Raw genomic sequence first — 22850 nt, 5'->3', positions numbered from 1 at the left:
ACATAGATTGGGGTGGGACCTTTCGGCGGAACCCATTCAAATGCTCTTTGAAGAGGGGCTTTCTTCGGCGGTGAAAGATGAACTTTCCCGGGCGCCCAGGGCGGAGTCTATGGACCAGCTGACCAAATCAGCGCTGACCATTGGAGCACGCCAGGAGGCAAGAGCCTTGGAGAAGCGGGAGGGGAAAGGAGAGCGTTGGAGGGATTTCCGCATTCCAGAGATTCCAGAACCAAGTTTCCCGCCAGGAGAGCCGATGGAAGTTGGAACAGTGCGCGCGCGCGCAGTTTCAAATCCCAGTGAAGGGAGGAAGAAGGAGGGAAAGAGCGCCAAGAAATGTTATCTCTGCCAGCAGCCAGGTCACTTTGCCAGAGTCTGCCCGCAAAGAAAGGAATGGCAAGGGATGGCTGGAGCTGTTGGGGGGAAGGAGGAGGAAGTCCAGGAGCCAGTAAAAGCCAACGCCTGTCTGCCTCTGTCAGGGCACTGCAGACAGGCCAAGGAGCAGTAAAAGTGCCCACTCCGGAACCTCCAAGACCAGCCCTAGTAATAGAGGTGTTGCTAGAGCTGGCAAACGGATACCCACTAAAGACTAAGGCGCTGCTGGACTCAGGCAGCTCCTGTAATTTTATGAGCAAGGAGTTTGCAGCTGAACACCAGATACAGACACTCCCTTTAAGCAACCCCCTGCAGGTCACCACGATCGATGGGAGGGAGCTGCTGGGAGGAGAAGTCAGCCTACAAACCGTCCCAATGGTTATGAGGGTGGCCAGGCACACTGAGAGGATAGCGTTCAATGTAGCCACCCTGGGAGGGGCTCCAGTCATTTTGGGAATGAGCTGGCTAGCGTTGCATGACCCGCTAGTGGGCTGGCATCAGAGAGTGGTCTCCTTTGGGTCAGCACATTGTCTGGAACACTGCAGAGAGGGAAAGGTGCCAGAAGGGGCAAAAGCCTCTCTAGCAGGGACGGAAGTGGCGGACAAAGGGAAGGTGCCCAAACAATACGCTGACCTGAGCAAGGTCTTCAGTGAAAGGGAAGCAGATAAATTACCACCGCACAGAGACTTTGACTGCCAAATTAATCTGGTCCCTGGGGCCCAGCTCCCCGTGGGCAAGCTGTACGCCATGTCAGACAGGGAAATGCAGGAGTTAAGGGAGTTTATTGATAAAAACCTGAAGAGGGGCTTCATCAGAGAGTCCAGAGCGGTGGGGGGGAGCCCAGTGTTTTTTGTGGACAAAAAAAACACGGATAAACCGAGATTGGTCGTGGACTACCGGGCCCTAAATGCCGTGTCAGAACCAGTGACTTTCCCCATGCCCAGGATTGATGACATTTTGACCAGGGTGAGGAAGGGAAAGATATTCACGAAACTGGACCTGAGAGGAGCATACAACCTGATACGAATAAAGAAGGGGGATGAATGGAAAACCACCATGTTCACCCCTTTGGGGGCGTTTGAATATCTCGTTATGCCATTCGGATTACAATCAGGCTCCGCCTGTTTTCAATCGCTCATGAACCACGTACTGGGACCTTTGCTCTACAAGAATTGCGTGGCCTTCCTCGATGACGTGCTGATATATTCAGAGAATGAGGAGCAGCATGTAAAGGATGTCAGGGAAGTGCTGAGCCAGCTGCAAGCAAACCAGTTGTGGGTGAAATTGGAGAAGTGTCAGTTCCACACCAAGGAGGTGGAATTCCTGGGGTACCGCTTATCAGACAAGGGATTAGCCATGGATCCAGGGAAGGTCCAGGCGGTGCTGGAATGGAAGACACCGAAAACGAAAAAAGATGTGCAAAGGTTCTTAGGGTTTGGGAACTTTTACCGTAAATTCATCAAGAACTTTGCCCACTTAACGGCTCCCATCACGGACTGTCTAAGCAGCAAGAAGAAATTCGTTTGGACGGCGGAGGCGGAGCATGCTTTTGAGGAATTGAAAAGGGCATTCGCTTCGGAAGAACAGCTCCTGCATGTGGATTTACAAAAACCCATGAGAGTGGAAACTGATGCCTCAGACCGGGCGGTGGGGGCGGTGCTGCTTCAGCCAGGGAGCAATAAGTCGGAATGGAGACCGTGTGCCTTCTTTTCGCGTAAGCTGAACAAATCCGAGAGGAACTACACGGTATATGACCGAGAACTACTCGCCATTCACGAAGTGTTCCGGAGATGGAGACACTTACTAATTGGCGCACAACATAAGGTGCAAGTGTGTACGGACCACAAGAATTTGGAGTATTGGAGAACGGCACGGGTGCTCAACCAACGACAAGTGAGATGGGCCCAGGAGTTCTCCAAATTCCATTTTGAAATTTGCTATGTGCCAGGTCCAGAAAACATCAGAGCGGACGCTCTCTCTCGCAAACCTGAATATTTGGAGGGGGAGGGAGCGCCGGAAGAGAGACATATTATCCCAGAGGACCACTGGGTGTGTGGTGCGGCCTGGGTGGGGCAAAGAGAACTGGTAGAGGGAACGGTAAATGATGAGTACGCCCAGGACAAGCTCAGAGGTCTAAGGAGAGAGGGAGAAGACCCCGGGGGTTTTGAAGAAAGAAACGGGGCATTGTATTACAGAGGGGCGCTATATATACCCGAAGGGGAATTGAGGGGGAGAGTACTCAAACAGCTGCACGACAATCCCACAGCGGGGCATTTTGGGCAACACAAGACCATGTGGTTGGTGACCAGGGAGTTTTGGTGGCCCAAGGTGAGGGAGGATGTACGGGAGTATGTGAGAAGGTGTGACCAATGCCAGAGAGCCAAAGGAGAAAGGCGGGCACCAGCGGGGTTATTAGAACCGTTACCCACACCAGAACAACCGTGGGAGGCGGTGTCGATAGATTTTATGACTGATCTGCCCAAATCCCAGGGGAAAACCGCCATACTAGTCGTAGTAGACCTGTTAACTAAGATGGGTCACTTTGTAGCTTGCTCACATGCAGTCACGGCGGAAGAAACAGCGAAATTGTTTGTAGAACATATTTTCAGACTGCATGGCGCCCCCTTGAGGGTGGTTTCCGACAGAGGGAAACAGTTCACGTCCAGATTCTGGAGGAAACTTATGAGCTTATTGCACGTAGAGGTCAACTTTTCGACTGCCAGGCACCCTGAGACCAATGGGCAGGCGGAGAGAGCAAACGGTATTCTCCAACAATACCTGAGGTGTTATGTCAATGACAGAGAGAACGATTGGGTCGAAAAGTTGGCACTAGCGGAATTTGCTTACAATAATGCTGAGAATGTGTCCACCGGGATGAGCCCCTTTTTGGCTAATTATGGGTGCCACCCCAGGGCGTTTCCAGGGGAAGGAGGGGAAAGATGGAGTGTTCCGGCCGCGGAACTTTTTGTAGAAGAAATGGAAGCGATCCATCGTCAACTCCAACTCAACTTAGAAAGGGCCAAGGAAGAATATAAGAGGCAGGCAGACAAGAGCAGAAGGGAAGGTGAAACAATTAGGGTGGGGAGTCGGGTCTGGCTATCAACCCAAGGGTTGCCGTTCAAGGGGGGTTGCAAGAAACTGAGACCCAAAAGATTGGGACCATTTGAGGTCATCCAACAGGTCAACCCAGTGGCGTTCAGACTCCGGTTACCGAACCACATGAAACTGCACCCAGTATTCCACAGGTCATTACTGTCACCATACAGGGGGGAAGGTGAAGGGGTATCCACACGGGGGCCAGCCATAGAAGAAAGGGAAAGCCGCAACCATGTGGCGGAAATCATCGACTCCAGGTGGAAGGGTAATCAGGTGGAGTATTTGGTCGCGTGGGAAGGGGAACCGGAGTCGGAAAACACCTGGGTGAAGGCAGAGGAGGTCCGTGACGAGATCTTGATCGAAACATTCCACCAAAGGTTCCCCAGGAAACCTCAGCCAGTAGCGAGGTTTCGGAGGGAGTACTTTGGCACCACCGACGATGAGGAGGAACTGGAGGGATTCAGGGAATCGGAGTTGGAAGGAGGAACAGACTCCGATGAGGAGGAGTACTTGGAAACCGGAGACAGCAAAAGGTGGAGGGAAGTGTTCGAAACTTCGGAAGATGAGGGAGGTTCCTTCAGGGGTTTTGCTCCCTCGCCTCCCGCAGAGGAGGGGAGGGAAGGGGGTGAAGGGGGCCCTGGAGGGGAGGTGGATGTCAGGGAACTGCCATCTGAGACTAAGGAGGTGAAAGGGCTCATGGAGGGTGAGAGAGACCATTCAGCGGAGGAGGGGACCAGCAGGGGGAGAAGTGGAGTTCCAAGGGAAAGTGAGTCGGAGGGAGGGCTCAGAGACACTTCAAGCGGGAGCAGCGGGGAGATTTCAGGACCTCCTGTAGGGACACCCACTCCTCGGCGGAAACTGTCACGCCGAGAGTCCAGAAGACGCGTTTCCGTTAAGGAGCTTTTATGCTGGAAGAAGTTCCGTAAACGCCCACTGTCCGATTCAACGAGCGATTGATGGAGTCATGTTTAAGGAGCTCCATCACAGACAGAGGTTTGGGGACTTAGCCAAACTCTGAGGGATTAGGATTTTACGCACAAGCAGCTCATCATCCCATCACACCTGCCATTGCTTATTATTCCTCACAGATTATCGACATATTTCCACAAGGCTGAATAGATACTGAGAGCTCTGGTTACATTTGTCACCCGCCATTTTTTGCTTCGTTTCCTTACACGATTTAATTCGTGCATTTGGAAAGTTGTCAGATCGATTTCCAGAGCTCTGTTGATTGTTCCCGGGAGGGCAGCTGAGGTTCCCCCCCCCCTCCAAGCCCTCATAAGCCAGCAGAAGTTTCCCTAAACAAGGTAGACAGTGGGTGCTTTTGATGTCTGCATATTTATTTCAATTCACTTATTAGTGAAAAATGGAGACAGTGAAATTATTTGATAATTTGCCATTTGCAGGGGGATGGGGACCAAACAAATAAGAGGGCATGCTCTGGTTAAAGTTAGGCAACATCTGAGTCTCTTTGATTTCACGCTTCTCACCCTCCCCATTTTATCCTGGTAACGACAACCCTGTGAGGTAGGTTAGGTTGAGGGACTGTGACTGACCCAGGGCCACTCTGTGAGTTTTATGGTTCGGGATGCAACACCCTGAACACTTCACCAAACATATCAGGAATCTATAAATTTAATAGATCTGTGCATCCTAGCAAACAGAAGAGGAAGAAATGGAGGCAGTGAGAGATTTTACTTTCTTAGGCTCCATGATCACTGCAGATGGTGAGAGCAGTCACAAAATTAAAAGACATCTGCTTCTTGGGAGAAAAGCAATGACAAACCTAGACAGCATCTTAAAAAGCAGAGACATCACCTTGCCAACAAAGGTCCATATAGTTAAAGCTATGGTTTTCACAGTAGTGATGTATGGAATTGAGAGCTAGACCATAAAGAAGGCTGATCGCCAAAGAACTGATGCTTTTGAATTATGGTGCTGGAGGAGACTCTTGAGAGTCCCATGGACTGCAAGAAGATCAAACGCATCCATTCTGAAGGAAATCAGCCCTGAGTGCTCACTGGAAGGACAGATCCTGAAGCTGAGGCTCCAATACTTTGGCCACCTCATGAGAAGAGAAGACTCCCTGGAAAAGACCCTGATGTTGGGAAAGATGGAGGGCACAAGGAGAAGGGGACGACAGAGGACAAGATGGTTGGACAGTGTTCTCGAAGCTACTAACATGAGTTTGACCAAACTGCGGAGACAGTGGAAAACAGGAGTGCCTGGCATGCTCTGGTCCATGGGATCACAAAGAGTCAGACACGACTAAACGACTAAACAACAACAACGTGCATCTGTTAATACGTCCTGTATTTTGAACATGTAGACAGGCCTCTACGAACCATTGGATGTAGTTGCCATCCCAGTGTTTACTTTTGCTCACTGTAATTGTGGTTGGGGGAATCTATTCACGCTGTTTGGTCCCCAAAGGCTTCTTATTTCTGCTCTGTTCACTTGCTATTGGCCTTCGCTCCCTCATCCTAAGAGGCCCATCCATACCCTATCAAAGTCAATGGCATGCATCCCATTGATTTTAATGGGCACAAATGGTGCTCTCAATCTTTTCGATTGCAAAGTCCCCAGTGCATCCACTGCTGGGAGGCAGGGGGGTATTTGAACACTACCAAAAACAAAAACAAAAAGCCACAGAAATAAATGGACTTCCTTGCACTCATTGCATAGCAAATGTTAGAATTACAGTGTGTGGTGTCTGCAGATGGGCAGCGATAGAGCACATGCTTTTGCATACTGGAAGTACCGGGTAGGGATGGAGAGACTCCTCTGATATCCCGGGAAGCTGCTACCAGTCAGTGTACACAATGCTGAGCTACGTGGACTGTCTCAGTATATGAGGCAGCTGCCTAAAGGTAAAGGTAAAAGGACCCCTGACCATTAGGTTCAGTCGTGGCTGACTCTGGGGTTGCGGCACTCACCGAGCAACAGGAGCTCACCCTATCACAGGGATTCGAACCGCCGACCTTCTGATCGGCAAGCCCTAGGCTCTGTGATTTAACCCACAGTGCCACCCGAGTAGGCAGCTGCCTACATATTCCCAAATCTGTCAGTTTCATTTTCTCCCAGTTTCTCAGTTTGCTCATCTTGAATCCAGTGCTCCACATCACTCTTTAATCCATCTTTTAGCATGGCAGCTTCCACACTTGGGAACTCTCCGCCTATTGAGAGCAGGCAGGTATCTTCACTGTACTACTTTGGGCACCAACTAAATATGTTGTGTTTGCTTGCTTGCTTGCTTGCTTGCTTGCTTGCTTGCTTGCTTGCTTGCTTGCTTGTTTAGGCAAGCCCATCCAGACATGTAAAAGCTGCCATGTGTTTTAATCTGGTTTTAGCTTATTGCTGTTTATTTATTTATGTATTTATTTAAAAAATAAACATTATTTTATTCTTTTTGTAAATCTCTTGGAAGACTTTATTACAATCAAGCAGTTTGCAAAATAAATAAGTTGTATGTTATTTTTCACTGAAATGTCCATTTGATGCACATTTTATCCTAGTGTGTTCGGTTTCGTGCATGCTACTTGCATGCCAAGGCACCCGAGCCCCAAAGTTTGCAGGAGAACAATAAATCAAATCAAGCTGTATTTTCAGCAAGGCTTTATTCCAGATACAGTCTTGCAGAGTCATAAAGCGATCTTCTTACATCCAGGAATCAGCATACACAGGTGGGATTACATACAGCCACCACCCTCTCACCCAAGTGGGGAAGTCCATCCTGCCTTTTTATACTAGCTGGCTATGGACCAATCAGGCAACACCCCATGTATCATGATGCTTACTTCTGAATCAGCATTTTCAGAGTGTTAACTCCTTGATGCCCACAACACTCCAACACCCACTTGGTCAAAAGGGTCCAAGACTTCCACTTCAGCACCCTAACATCGTGAGCGGATGATCTGTGAACCACCCTGAGATCTCATGATGAAGGGTGGTATATAACAGCAACAACAGCAATTCCTGAAGCCTGTTCTTCCTTACCCTGAAGGTTTTCCAATAGCACTTGGGTTCTATTTATACATGAGTTCTGAAAAGCTGTAGCATGTGCCCAGTATGTCTCAATTACTCTTCCAGCTACAGATAGACGAAGTCATAGCTGCAGAAGCAAGCTACGATTTGTATTGTTCCAATGCTCAGCTGCAGGTCTTCGGGGAGAAGACGACGTTTAGCTTTTCAAAAGAGTTTGCTTTGTGCCTCCACATCACACTGAAGTCGACAGCACCTTTCTGACTGATCTGACTCCCTGAGGAATTGCTCTCATCTATGGGGTTGGGGAGTGATATTGTTGAGAATCACAAAAGGATCTGGGGGGGGGGGGATGGACAGAGTAGAGTATTTAACCAGAAGGCTTGCTCCATAAAGAGGAGATTCTACCTATTTATCTTTTTTAAAAAACCAAGTTGTGAATGCTCTTTTGAAAACCAGCTGGTCAATGCAAGGAGTCTGTAGAGGGAAGTTTCCGATGAAAAGGGTTGCCCCAGTGGAAGATGCGCTTTCAACAAAAAGAACATCTGTTGCAACAGACTGCTTTTGATGAATAGTACTTTTCAGATATATATACTGTATATCTCTGAGGGTTAAACACATCTGTGCTCAGATCCTGATTCAGATTGTAGTGGCTGGGAGGGACGGGGACGACATGCTTGCTATTTGTAAACCAACAAACCCTATGCGCTTAAGGTTAGAGCGAAATAAAGGACAGAATACATAAAGGTAGAGCTACATAAACCAGGAGAGAAGCAACCTGAGTCCATCTCAGAAGGTGGTCAACTCTCCTTCATTGGAGGTTTTTAAGCAGAGTGGCTAGCAGAAATTGTTTAGCTGTAATTCCTGCATTGGAGGGAGTAGGACTAAATTGCCCTTGAGGTCTCTTTCAACTCTACATTTCTATGATTCTATATTTTAGGTTCCTGTTACAACGGAATCCATTCCGGAAGTCCGTTCAACTTCTGAAAAATTCAGAAACCTAGGCGCGGCTTCCAATTGGTTCCCGATTGTGCAGCTTCACCAGAAACAATAGCGGTAGCCGCACTGGTCAATCAGCTTCCAAAAAACATTTGAAAGCCGGAACACTCACTTCCGGTTTTTGATCGTTCAAGGAGCCAAAACGTTCAATTCTCAAGGCGTTCGGGAGCTGAGGTACAACTGTACACATGTTGCTTGGAATGTGTACTTTATGTCTGACTTCCTTCTGTGATGTTTTGTTCTGCGTTGTTTTACTTGATGCTTTAATGTAACTTGTAAACTGCTTTGAGATTTTATCTTAAAAATATAAAGTGGCATAGAAATGAAATTAATAATAATACTAATGTCCTGATAGAAGAATAGTCAGGAATAGAGGGACGTGTCAGAGCACAAAAAAATCCTTGTTGTGCAAACAAGGCTCAACTGGAACAGGAAGTCTGCTTATATGTCTTCCTACCCAGTAAGAGCCAATGGTCAATGTGGGTGGGCGGAGTCAGTCCAGGACCTGAAGGTCCTTCACAAAAAAGGCTGCCCCTTGCAGTTCAGCGACTCCCCACATCTGTCTGCAGATCCAGCAGCTCCAGTCAGTGGGGAGCACACAGTAAGTTGTTGAAACCCCTGCAATGTGGAGCCCTCCTCTCAGATCCAGCACAGAATGGTGTTTGGCTTTTCCAGTGGGCTGAAACTGTTGGGAAAACGCCCTGGGAATGGCTGCCAACTTCCCAAGTCTTCGGAGTGTCTCTCCAGTGGTCCTCCCTGGCTGTAAATCTCCCTCAGTCCAGAGAGACCAGTGATAGGCGACCCTTCTCTCCTGAAAAGAGCACGCCAGTCTTCTGGCATATCATAGCAGAAGAAAGACTCAATTGTAGTTCGTGTTTGTTGTTGTTTAGTCGTTTAGTCGTGTCTGACTCTTCGTGACCCCATGGACCAGAGCATGCCAGGCACTCCTGTCTTCCACTGCCTCCCGCAGTTTGGTCAAACTCATGCTGGTAGCTTCAAGAACACTGTCCAACCATCTCGGCCTCTGTTGTCCCCTTCTCCTTGTGCCCCCCATCTTTCCCACCATCAGGGTCTTTTCCAGGGAGTCTTCTCTTCTCATGAGGTGGCCAAAGTATTGGAGCCTCAGCTTCACAATCTGTGCTTCCAGTGAGCACTCAGGGCTGATTTCCTTCAGAATGGATAGGTTTGATCTTCTTGCAGTCCATGGGAGAGTTTTGATCAAATGTGATCCACCTGGAGCAGGAACCAGCAAGCCACTCCAGTATCCCTGCCAAGAAAACTCCATGGATAAAGACAACAGGCATCATAGTTTTAAAACTACTTTATTTACAGTTCTATATACAGAGACTCCATCAGTACATCTGTGCCCTCTGAGCACCAGTGCAGAACCGCGACACACACCGAAGTGAAACTAACTTCCAGCAGTACTCAGAAGGAAGAGAGAATACAGACTTCCTTTCTCACGCTCTCTCAGACACTCACATGATGTATACAAATCCTAGTACCACTTGCTGGAGCAGCTCAGATAGACAAAAATCCTAACAAAACATGCCTAACCCTTGTCAGTATTTTCATCCCTCCCGTTGCAAAGATCACCAGATCATGTTTGTTTTACTTTCTGTCTCTGAGAAAGGAGGGGGAGGAAACCACTCTTCCAGACTTCCATCCCTTCCATCCCTGTTTCCTTTGATCTGTCTCGGGACAAGATGGCAGTATGAGAGAGCTGCTTCTCTTGTACATGTTTGTTATCTTCTTTTATTTGTTTAATCAGCAGAAGTAAAATTAGGTATGCAATAAAACCTCCACAGTTTTGTTTCCGTTACTCTGCTGCTTTTGAGGTGCTCACAATAGCAAATGTGAGTCCACTGCACCAGGACTTATTCCAGGGGAATGCTGTGCTGCTGTTCCTGCATTCCTGTGATCGGAAGATCGAAGAAGGTGCTCCTAACATCCAGCCCATGCAGGCGCTGAAGACGTGGGCTGTACAGTGGTACCTTGGGTTAAGAACTTAATTCGTTCTGGAGGTCTGTTTTTAACCTGAAAATGTTCTTAACCTGAAGCACCACTTTAACTAATGGGGCCTCCTGCTGCTGCTGCACCGCCAGAGCACGATTTCTGTTCTCATCCTGAAGCAAAGTTCTTAACCCGAGGTAATATTTCTGGGTTAGCGGAGTCTGTAACCTGAAGCGTATGTAACCTGAAGCGTATCTAACCTGAGGTACCACTGTATAAGGGTGTACAGTCAACCCTCCGCTAGATTTCTGGCTGCCAGTTACAGCCAGCCGACAGAGTTGAAGAACTTCAATACACACAACCTCACGAACATGGTGACATGTGGCCTGTTTTGTTACAGTTCATTACAGCTTCCGTGAATTTAGTTTCCGTGGCTTCTGTCACAATCACTCGCCTCCCAGCCACGGAGAATCCCAGCCCCGTGTAAGATGGTAGATGGCATCGCTGAAACAGTCTGCTGCTCCTGACAACCCCCTTCAGCAATAACACAATAAAGCTCAGCTCTTCAATAGTGCAGCAAACAAAAATGGACAATTACAATTTAAAAAGCCTGTCTTAGGCCTGCTAATAAGGCTTTCAAGCAACTGTATTCCTTTAATTCAAGTGACAAGGTCTCGGCAGTTGCTAAGAAACAGGTGCCTATCCATAATTGCCGTTTATCCAGGCACCGATGTCTTGTCACAACCACAGAAAAGTTTCCTTAGGAACACAGCCCAGCCATCCTCTATTACCCAGCTCGGAAATTATATCCTAATCATGGATTGGATGAAAGATAATACAGATGGCTAGCTCTCAGTCCTCTGACCATATCTGCAGACCCTCCAAGTGTCCCTGTTTTCCAGGGACGTCTCTGATTTAAAGAAGCCGTCCCGGTTTCTGATTTGATCCCAGAATGTCTCACTTTTCCTTAGGATGTCCCTATTTTCATTGGAGAAGTGTTGGAGGGTATGGAGTTATCCAACCTCCAAGCCGTCTGAAGGCAGCCATGCATAGGTAAAGGTAAAGGGACCCCTGACCATTAGGTTCAGTCGTGACCGACTCTGGGGTTGCGGCACTAATCTTGCTTTATTGGCCAAGGGAGCCGGCGTACAGCTTCCAGGCCATGTGGCCAGCATGACTAAGTCGCTTCTGGCGAACCAGATCAGCGCACGGAAACGCCGTTTACCTTCCCACTGGAGTGATACCTATTTATCTACTTGAACTTTGATGTGCTTTCGAACTGCTAGGTTGGCAGGAGCTGGGACTGAGCAACGGGAGCTCACCCCGTCACGAGGATTTGAACCGCCGACCTTCTGATCGGCAAGTCCTAGGCTCTGTGGTTTAACCCACAGCGCCACCCGCATCCCTAGCCATGTATAGGGAAGTCTTTTTAATGTTTAATGTTTTATTATGTTTTAATATATTTTGGAAGCTGCCCAGAGTGGCTGGAGCAACCCAATAAGAGGTGTAGGGTATAAATAGTAAAAATTGTAATCATGGAATGGGAAGTCCCAATTTTCATCGGAGAAATGTTGAAGGGTATGGAAGTGAGAGCTGGACCATAAAGAAGGCTGATCGCCGAAGAATTGATGCTTTTGAATTATGGTGCTGGAGGAGACTCTGGAGAGTCCCATGGACTGCAAGAAAATCAAACCTATCCGTTCTGAAGGAAATCAGCCCTGAGTGCTCACTGGAAGGACAGATCCTGAAGCTGAGGCTCCAATACTTTGGCCACCTCATGAGAAGAGAAGACTCCCTGGAAAAGACCCTGATGTTGGGAAAGATTGAGGGCACAAGGAGAAGGGGACGACAGAGGACAAGATGGTTGGACAGTGTTCTCAAAGCTACTAGCATGAGTTTGACCAAACTGCGGAGACAGTGGAAGACAGGAGTGCCTGGCGTGCTCTGGTCCATGGGGTCACAAAGAGTCAGACGCGACTAAATGACTAAACAAAAACAAGGTGTGCCAAAAAATTCTCAGTGTTTTTGTAGGGCCTGGTGCCATTTGAAGGATAGATCCATGTATTGTGGTGCAGTTCCCTGTGGCTAGAATGCAATCACTTCCATAGTACCCTTTACTTCTTTATTTCTTAAATTTATACCTCACCTTTTTTTTTCAAGGAGCTCAAAATGGCATGCACAATTCTTCCTCCCTCTCCATTTTATCCTCACAAAAACATCTCAAAAAGGGAACTGAAGATAGGTTTAAAAGCAATACAAAATGGAGGTTGCACACAGAACATATATTTAGAGTGCATGGCTTCCCCCAAAGGATCCTGGGAACTGTGGTTTACCCTTCACAGAGGTACAATCCCCAGCACCCTTTAAAAAAGACTACAATTCACAGAATCCTTTGGGGGAAAACATGTGCTTCAAATGTGTGCTGTGTATGTAGCTGAACAGCTGAAGCAGAGATTTTTTCATCCAACTGGGAAAGGTTGTTGAAATGAAAATGTCTTCAATTGTTTCCAAAAGGTACAGGTAGGCTGCACCTCATATCTCAACAGGAAGACTGTTCCACAGAACAGTTAAAATAAAGCATTCGTTTATTTGTATAAGATTTCGGTATACCTGAAGGAGCGTCTCCACCTCCATCGGACACTGAGGTCCAGCACCGAGGGCCTTCTGGCAGTTCCCTCCCTGCAAGAAGCGAAGTTACAGGGAACCAGGCAGAGGGCCTTCTTGGTAGTGGCGCCTGCCCTGTGGAATGCCCTCCCATCAGATGTCAAAGGAATAAACAACTATCTGGCATTTAGAAGACATCTGAAGGCAGCCCTGTTTAGGGAAGTTTTGAATAACTGATGTTTTAATGTATTTTTAATCTTTCATTGGAAGCCGCCTAGAGTGGTTGGGGAAACCCAGCCAGATGGGCAGGGTATAAATAAGTTGTTGTTGTTGTTGTTGTTGTTGTTGTTGTTGTTGTTGTTGTTGTTATCTTACCTGCCCTTCACCAAAGGTTCCCAGACTGGGTGGCAACAACACAACTGCAAATTAATTTATAATTGTACCAACAGAATTGCTAGATTGCATAGCCTCCAACATTTCTCCGGTGAAAATAGGGATGCCCCATTCCATAATGATAATGTTACTATTTAAACCCCACACATCTTATTGGGTTGCCCAAGCCACTCTGGGCAGCTTCAAACATATATAAAAGCATAATAAAACATTAAACTTTTTTTTAAAAAAAAAACCCTCCCTATACAGAATTGCCTTCAGATGGCTCGGGGGTCGGATAACAACTACAGTTCTAAAGCAAAGCTGTTACATTTATGGAACAGGTAGAAGCATTCCGAATGAAACTGAACATAGCTCATCACAAGGGATAATATTTCTCAGTCAATAGCATTCCAGGAAGGCACAGTGTAGATTGGTAGACTATTGAGGCATTCTGTAACTAGGCACTGTTAGAGAATCCTAGTGATCTGCAGTTGCTGCTTCCCGTGGAGAAAAGAAACATAAGTTTTCTGAGGATAAAACAAGTGAAAATCATGTATCTTTTATCGAGGTCGTGTGCGCCCTTTACTGACCTTCATCCTTTTCCCCTTTTTAAAAAATCCAAACACTGACAGATTGTGAGCCAAGATGCAACGCTGACAGACAGTCATTTCTCATTTGTGAAAAAATGCCCCAAAGCTGGTGGTTTTCTCATTACCCCACCAGACAGGAAATAATACGGACTTTTTTATTGCTCATCATAGATGCTAGAAATTGGAGCGCTCTGTGCAGGTATTGCACACATCCATTGCCAATGCTGTCTTCATAGAATAACAAAATGTTTTCTTCTGCTTAGCACTGCCCAGATTCCAATGACCCAAATAATTGGTTTGAGGGGGGAGGGGAGAGAGAAAGAGAGAACTTTGCCGCCTACATTTGGTTAATGTCACAAATCATTTTGATTAAGAGCATCCGACATGTTATCCAACCTGAGCAATGATCAGCAAAAGGGATACAGCCAACATTTTTTAAAGCTGCAAGTGACTTTCTGTTTAATTATAACATTTATAGGTTTTTACACTTACGTAAAGTGATGTATGAAAGTGAGAGCTGGACCATAAAGAAGGCTGATCGCCGAAGAATGGATGCTTTTGAATTATGGTGCTGGAGGAGACTCTTGAGAGTCCCATGGACTGCAAGAAGATCAAACCTATCCATTCTTAAAGAAATCAGCCCTGAGTGCTCACTGGAAGCACAGATTGTGAAGCTGAGGCTCCAATACTTTGGCCACCTCATGAGAAGAGAAGACTCCCTGGAAAAGACCCTGATGTTGGGAAAGATGGAGGGCACAAGGAGAAGGGAACGACAGAGGGCGAGATGGTTGGACAGTGTTCTCGAAGCTACCAGCATGAGTTTGACTAAACTGCGGGAGGCAGTGGAGGACAGGAGTGCCTGGCGTGCTCTGGTCCATGGGGTCATGAAGAGTCGGACACGACTAAACGACTAAACAACAACAACACACTTACGTATATCCTACTTTTCCTCTAAAGAGCTCAAAGTGGGGCCTGGAACCCCATTAGCTAGCCTACGCATGGTGGAGGACCTTGCCCTATCACTAGTACTGAAATAAAATTCCAGCCAGACCCATTACTATTTCTGCATCATGTCTCTGTCTCCCATATGCTAGAGCTGCCCAGTTAGCAGAAAGGGGGAGCTTTTCAGCCACTAAAGGCTCCAAAGCGAGACATTTAGGAACCCCGAACACAGAGAGTGCTTGGGTTTCAAGAGAATGGTCTGCATGTTCCACTGTGCAAAATGGAACGTTCCAGAAAACACAACTGAAGTCTCTCTGAAACTGAATAGTGGAGCATTTGCCCATATATGTGGAATGAAAACGGTAGATCTAGCAGAAAAGCAGCCCATGGAAATCTTCCTTTATGGTTGTTGTTGTTGTTGTTGTTCATGATGATGATGGTTGAATTTATATACTGCCCTATACCTGGGGGTCTCAGGGCGGTTCACAGAATAAAATCAAGATATAAAACTGTGGAATAAAGATCCACCCATCTATCTATCTATCATCTATCTATCTATTTACCTGAAATGACTTCAGAGAGTGGTAGATCACTGCCAGTTTTTTATACAGTGGTACCTCAGGTTACATACGCTTCAGGTTACATACGTTTCAGGTTAAAGACTCCGCTAACCCAGAAATAATACCTCGGGTTAAGAACTTTGCTTCAGGATGAGGACAGAAATCGTGCTCCGGCGGCGTGGCAGCAGCAGGAGGCCCCATTAGCTAAAGTGGTGCTTCAGGTTAAGAACAGTTTCAGGTTAAGAGCGGACCTCCGGAATGAATTAAGTACTTAACCCGAGGTACCACTGTACTGGACAGTAGCTCACAGCCTACTTGAAGTTGGACATGCCATGTCTAGAGCAATTATCAGTAATACCCAAGGCAACACAATGACCAAGTACAACAATGTGATATCAATATAAACTCTTTATATAATCTATACAGAACACTGAACAGTATGAAATATATGAAATATGCACTCTCTGCAAAACCAAATAAACAGAAATCTTATAAAACTCTGAAAGTCACAAAATATGCACTTTTGATGGATTCTCTTGAAAACATAGAACCAAATAAACATAAGTCTTATTTATAAGTCTCTGAAAGTCTTTGTAGAGTGTGCAAGTCTCTGAAAGAAGCAATGGGTTGGATACTTATCTGGTGAAAACAAGCTGTAAAGCTTTGTTTTATGATGTCCAACGCTACCAAAGTGATCCGCAAACAGACGTAGTGTGTCTGTTCTATGACTTGGATGAAATGGGACGTAATGGCAACTTTATTTATTTATTTATTTATTTATTTATTTATTTATTTATTTATTTATGTGCCCAACCACCCTATACCTGGGGGTCTCAGGGCAGTTCACAGAATGCAATCAAGATATAAAACCACAAAATACATAATAAATATAAAAACAACAAACCAATAGCCTCCCCCCACCAAAAAAAACCATTTTAAAAGGGCATAAATGTAAATCAGATCAACCAAAGGTCCGGTTAAAAAGGAATGCTTTTGCCTGTCACCTGAAGGTGTATAATGAAGGTGCCAGGAGAACTTCCCTGGGGACAGCATTCCACAGACAGGGAGCCACAGCAGAAAAGGCCCCGTTCTCGTGTTGTCACCCTCCGGCCCTCTCAAGGAGGAGGCACACGAAGGAGGGCCTCAGAGGATGATCTCAGGGGGACTGGGTAGCTTCGTATGCAATGCATCCCCAATTATTTTTATGGTATAGTTGCAAGATTATTATATGATCTTGGGAGGGTTGTGGCAGTGAGCAGCAGTGAGGTGAGGCTGTGCCTCTCAGGAAGGGACCCTGCACTTCTGGATTTGCCTCTACGCTCCTGTTCAAAGCTGCTTACTGAGATGACCTGGGACAGTGCTGGATTTACGTATAAGCTAAACAAGCTATAGCTTAGGGCCCCACTCTCTTGGGGGCCCCCAAGAAAATTAAAGGGGGGAAAACTGGATGTACATTTCCAAAATATAAGGTAAAAAGGAAATAAAATAAAACCTACATACAGCAACAGTGTTTTGTGTTGTGTAGGCTTTTGAATTATGGTGCTGGAGGAGACTCTTGAGAGTCCCATGGACTGCAAGAAGATCAAACCTCTCCCTTCTTAAGGAAATCAGCCCTGAGTGCTCACTGGAAGGACAGTTCCTGAAGCTGAGGCTCCAATACTTTGGCCACCTCATGAGAAGAAAAGACTCCCTGGAAAACACCCTGATGTTGGGAAAGATGGAGGGCACAAGGGGATGACAGAGGACGAGATGGTTGGACAGTGTTCTCGAAGCTACCAGCATGAGTTTGACCAAACTGCGGGAGGCAGTGGAAGACAGGAGTGCTTGGCGTGCTCTGGTCCAGGGGGTCACGAAGAGTCGGACACGACTAAATGACTAAACAACAACAACAGGCTCCTATGATGTAAGTAGTGGGCCCCGCCTGCTAGCCTGCTCCCTAAAATATCACTGGTTTGCTCCTTTCTATATATAGGGTGCCTACATTCTGCATGGATGGGTTGCATGGCAAGATGTGCAAATGGCTTTAGATACCTATTAGGTCCATAAATTACCATATAGCATATATTCAACACACACACATAAAAAACAGCGACAATTTGTTGTTGACAATGGCAGCTGGACATATAAAGGGCCCCCATTACCTTCAGTAGCTTAGGGCCTCATCAAACCAAAATGGCCTGGGGGTGAGGGCAGAGCTGCACAGGAGCAGCCGTGAACCCAGACCAGGGCTTCCCCAGTGCACCTTAACAGTCCCAGCTGCACCACTGCCCTGCCTTGCTCCCATTTCGTCCCAGTAGGAACATGCTGGGAGTCAAGATATGGGCCCCATTGCACTGCCCCATCACACTGTCTGTTCCTAAGCACATCTCCCTTCCTCTGGGGCCATTGCCCTTATTGGTTGGGGCTGCTGATCCATTCGAAAGTTCACACATTCCCCATCCCTGAAATAAACCTTGTTTATACCCAACAAAGTCTTTGGGTCATTTGTATTCAGAGCCCTTGGTGGCAGTGCGTATGAGCTGGTCTCTCTCTCTCTCTCTTTCCCTTACTCCCATTTTGCAATGCCAGCCGTAGTGTGTGTGTATATATATATATATCCTATTAATTTTAACATCAAGCCATCCATTGATTTCTTCCACACACACAAAAAAGCAATTTCACCGCAGGATGCATATGACTATCAGACGCGCGTTCCAAAACCAATGATAGCTAATGACAAACAAATTAAAGTTATAATTACCAATCAAAGGTTGGTTGCCGTGCTGGCGTGCAAAATTAATGCGAGTGCGACACAGTCGATAGACATGAGCCACAGCCCCGTACGAAAAGTGCTCTGAAAGTAGCCGGGGAACGAATACATTTAAATCCAGTGGCATCCATTGTTTTCCCCCCAGACTCTTGAGACAAATGCTAGCACGTGCGACCTCTTGATTCTTCGGAGATCACGATAAAGCGCCCCTCGTTTAAAACAGGCTTGAAAAGCCAACTTTCAACGTAATCTCAGGAAGCTAAGTACTTCCTAGCAACCACCTTTGGATTAGAGTGTAAAGATTTCCTGAGAAGGAACAACAAAGGCCGTCTTGCAATCCTGACCCTGAAAATCCCTGAACGTTGATCAGTGTTAGAAGCTGGAGGGGGGAAAGACTGCCGCTGAACAGAAATAAGATGAGCCTGCTGGAACAGGCCAATGGCCCATCTGGTCCAACATCCCCTTCCCACAAGGGCTGACCTGTGGGAAACCAGCAAGCAGGATTTGGGCACATGAAGAACTCTCCCATCCTGCAGGATCCAGGAACTGGTATTCAGACGCTGGTATGCAGTTACTGCCTCCAACTGTGGAGAGCAGAGCATAGCTATTATGGCTAGTCGCCTCAGATCTTCTTCTTCTTTGGCGATCACTTGTAGCCGAGTAAGATTGTCTTCCATAAACACAGTTTTAACAATGAGTCCGTAAGTGACTGTGGAGGCCAATTCTGGATCCACATGTCCTTCCACAGTGGGGACATTGACTTCCGGGAGGGTGTTGAGCACGTTTCTCCCTTGCGTCCTGAGTTCAAGTGTTTTCAAAATCCATGACACCTTTGGTAAAGGCTGTTCTCCAACTGGAGTGCTCGCAGGCCAGTGTTGGTGTTTATACTACATTTTTTAAAAATTTGCCTTGAGACAGTCTTTAAACCTCTTTTGTTGACCACCAGCATTACACTTTCCATTTTTAAGTTCGGAATAGAGTAGTTGCTTTGGAAGGCGATAATCAGGCATCTGCACAACATGACCAGTCCAACGAAGGTGATGTTCCTGAATCATTGCTTCAGCATACGTGATCTTAGCTTCTTCCAGTACACTGGCACTAGTTTGCCTGTCTTCCCAAGTGATGTGGAAAATTTTTCAGAGACACCGTTGATGGAATCTTTCAAGGAGTTGGAGATGGCGTTTATAAGTGGTCCATGTTTCACAAGCGTACAGTAATGTTGGTAGTGCCCCCCATGGAGTTGTATAATCCTCTTTTTAAGCCATCTAAATTGGTGTTCATCTAGCACAGTGAGGACCTGAGCATGCTCAGCAGGCACAGAAAGCTGCCTATGATTGAATATAGAAAAGTAGAGGGAATGGGGTGGAATAGCTTGGCAAAGAAGTGTGGCTGGCTAGAACCTTGAGCGTTCTATGCTGCAACATTTTCTCGAGGGTCCAAGTTGGTCTAGGGCAATGGCATTATTATTATTATTAGTAGTAGTAGTAGTAGTATTAAATTTATATACTGACCTGTACCCAGAGGTCACAGAATAAAATCAAGATATAAAACCACAAAATACATAATAGCCCCCCCCCCCAAAAAAAACCCCACATTTTAAAAGCGCATAGGATGTCAGTCAAATCAAGCAAAGGTCTGGTTAAAAAGGAATGTTTTTGCCTGGTGCCTAAGGGTGTATAATGAAGACGCCAGGCAAACTTCCCTGGGAAGAGCATTCCACAGCCGGGGAGCCACTGCAGAGAAGGCCCTGCTCTCATGTTGCCACCCTCTGGACCTCTCGAGGCGGAGGCACATGAAGAAGGGCCTCAGAAGATGATCTCAGGGTCCAGATAGCTTCATATGGAAAGAGGCGGTCCTTGAGGTATTGCGGTCCTGAGCCATTTGATATAAGGTTTGATGTGAGCTAAAACATTCTTTTTTTTAAAGGATCCTGCTTTTAGCTGCACTTTTCCAGGCCTGAAATGAGGCACTGACATTCGTTTTTAAAGCCCTCAGTGACATGTCCCAAATATCTGTGAGACCCCCTCTTTCACTACAAACCCTCTTAGGTGGTAAGATCAGCAGTTCCTCAGATGTTTTGGAGGGATGGCCTAGCAGAGAGAGTTCTGAATAGCTCGGTTGGCCAAAGCACAGTTCTGGTAACACCAAGGTTGCTGGTTCAATCCCTGTGAGGGACAGCTGCATATTCCTGCATTGCAGGGGGCTGGGCTGGATGATCATCAGGGTCCCTTCCAACTCTATGATTCTTTGAGGCACCCCGTAAGTTGTGGAACTCCCTGCAGAGGTGTGTCTGGCACCTGTGCTTCTACAGCTTTCATTGGATGTTGAAGATACTCCTTTCACCATGTCCTTTGACACCTGAGATGTACATTTTGAGGAGCTCTGCCCCATCCCTGTGTCTTCACAGTTTTTAAAGCTGAAATTTGAAGATTGAAGATTGAAATACTTTATTGGCACTTGTACAACTTGTATACAGTGAGATTACACGAGCACCCCCCACTCAGCTCTCTTAGTCTTAATTCCCCTCGTTTACTGACGCACACCCACCAAACCCGAAAGTCAGTTGCCCTGTTGTTATCTTTTCATTCAGCAGCCTAACAGCCCACAGATAGAAGCTGTTCTTTACCCTGTTGGTGCGACTAATCCTGCTTCTATATCTTCTGCCCGAGGGCAGGAGATCAAGAAAGTGCCGGCCAGGGTGTGAATCATCCCTGAGAATTTCCCTCACTCTCCTGAGGCAACGTTCTTCCGCAATGTCATCCAGTGAATTCACGGGACAGTCCATAATATCTTGTGCTGTATTCACCACCCTCTGTAGGCACTTCCTATCAGTGGATGTCAAACTAGTGTACCACACCGTGATGTAGTATGAAAGGACACTTTCTACTGTGAACCAATAGAAGGAGATCATCAAATGTTGATTGACATGGTTCTTTCACAATACTCTGAGGAGATGGAGTCTCTGTTGGGCTTTCTTAACCACCTGGGTTGTATTGATTTTCCAAGTAAGGTCTTCACTGAGATAAACTCCTAGGAATTTAAAGGAAGAGACTTTATCCACACAGCCCTCCCCAATGTACAGCGGGGCTAGTTCTCCTCTAAATTGTGGTAACTGACCCTGAGACATGCTGGTGAAGGGCAGGTAATAAATTTAATAAGAGGAGGAGGAGGAGGAGGAGGAGGAGGAGGAGGAGGAGGAGGAGGAAAAAGAAGGAGAAGAAGCAGATGGAGAGAAGGAGGAAGAAGAGAGCTTGCTGAGAGTGCTCCCTGGTTAAAGTTTCCTGTGGGACAGGTGCATTATATTAGGCTCTTTTCTGGTAACTGTATAAACCAGCCACGCTTGTTAAACCTTTGCCTAACTGGGCAGCTGAGAAGCTTGCGGAGACAAAGCATTTATATCAGTAAACGAGAAATACGGCTCTGGAATTGTGCTCGTAAAGTTTAAAACCCGGTTCACTTGGCAGGAGGGAAATCATGAAAAAGCACCACCAAGGGTAGAGCTCTCTTGAGGAGGAACCATTTCAAATCTACAAACCCCAAATCTGAGTAGAGGGCACAAAGTGAAGGTCTCCTCTTTGAAGCACCGCTTTTGGGCAAGGAGTGTAACGAAACCAGCGGGTGATGCCAGATGGGTGCTTATGGCGAGATGGGTGCTCCACAGGCACGCACAGATTTTGCAGCATACGCATGAGGTCCCTGGCATCAAAATACCAGCTCATATTTCCTCCCCAGCGTACTACTTCTTTAATCCAGATTTAGCCTTTCTGTGGTTACCTCTGAAAATGGAGATACATTTTTGAGCATGATGGGTGCAAGGTTTTTTTTTTAAGGTTTCCATTTTAAAGTGTTCCATTCCAGGCTCTAATTCTAGGAGGGCAGGGAGAGGGACCAGCCTGGGAATCCGGAATAGGAATGGCAACAGTGTTAGGACAAACCGTGATGCAACAGCATAGTGATGGGTAGAGGAAGCTGGAAGTTTTGCTGCTCCAATTTCTGAAGAGAAAAGGGGGAGGAGGAAGGCTTGAGAGTCTTGAGGCCCGTCGTGAAAGCAAAGAAGGATAGAAATATAATAAACGATAATAAGTCGGAACAGCCGTTTCTTACCTAGCGCAAAAGGCTTCTGAAAAAGGCAGAACGCAGTCAGGGGCAATTTGTTTTTGTCTTGTTTACACACTTCTCCTTGCCTCAGGATAAACATACCCTCATTGTGGGTTTGAAAAGCCTGGCAATATGACAAATGGCAGGTGCCAACAATCCCAAGGGGTCCCTTGGCAATCTGCTTGCTTTGGCACCGGTTCACATCCGCAGCACTGCACAAGGCAATGGGTACACAGAAGTTCTCACAATATCCAACACCTCCCTCCCTCAGGGTAGCTTACCATCAGGAAACAGCTCCCCGGGGATCTGCCTGTAGATCTCTAGCAAGACTGTCAAACAACAATCTTTTCTCATGATGCAAAGGCTGGAGAAATATCGGTGTGCATTTAGCACGCACGATTTCAGACGAAGCAACAGACTGAAAAGGCACCGTCTTTAGAAATTCAGAGATCACAACACCCCACATCCTTCATAAATGAGACCTTTAAAGGGAAGAAGGGTTTGGATTTGATATCCCGCTTTATCACTACC

Source organism: Podarcis raffonei, chromosome 4 (genome assembly GCF_027172205.1).
Source record: "Podarcis raffonei isolate rPodRaf1 chromosome 4, rPodRaf1.pri, whole genome shotgun sequence".
NCBI classification, from domain to species: Eukaryota; Metazoa; Chordata; class Lepidosauria; order Squamata; family Lacertidae; genus Podarcis; species Podarcis raffonei.
The sequence above is the reverse complement of the archived record's forward strand: the minus strand, read 5'-3'. Positions refer to the sequence as shown.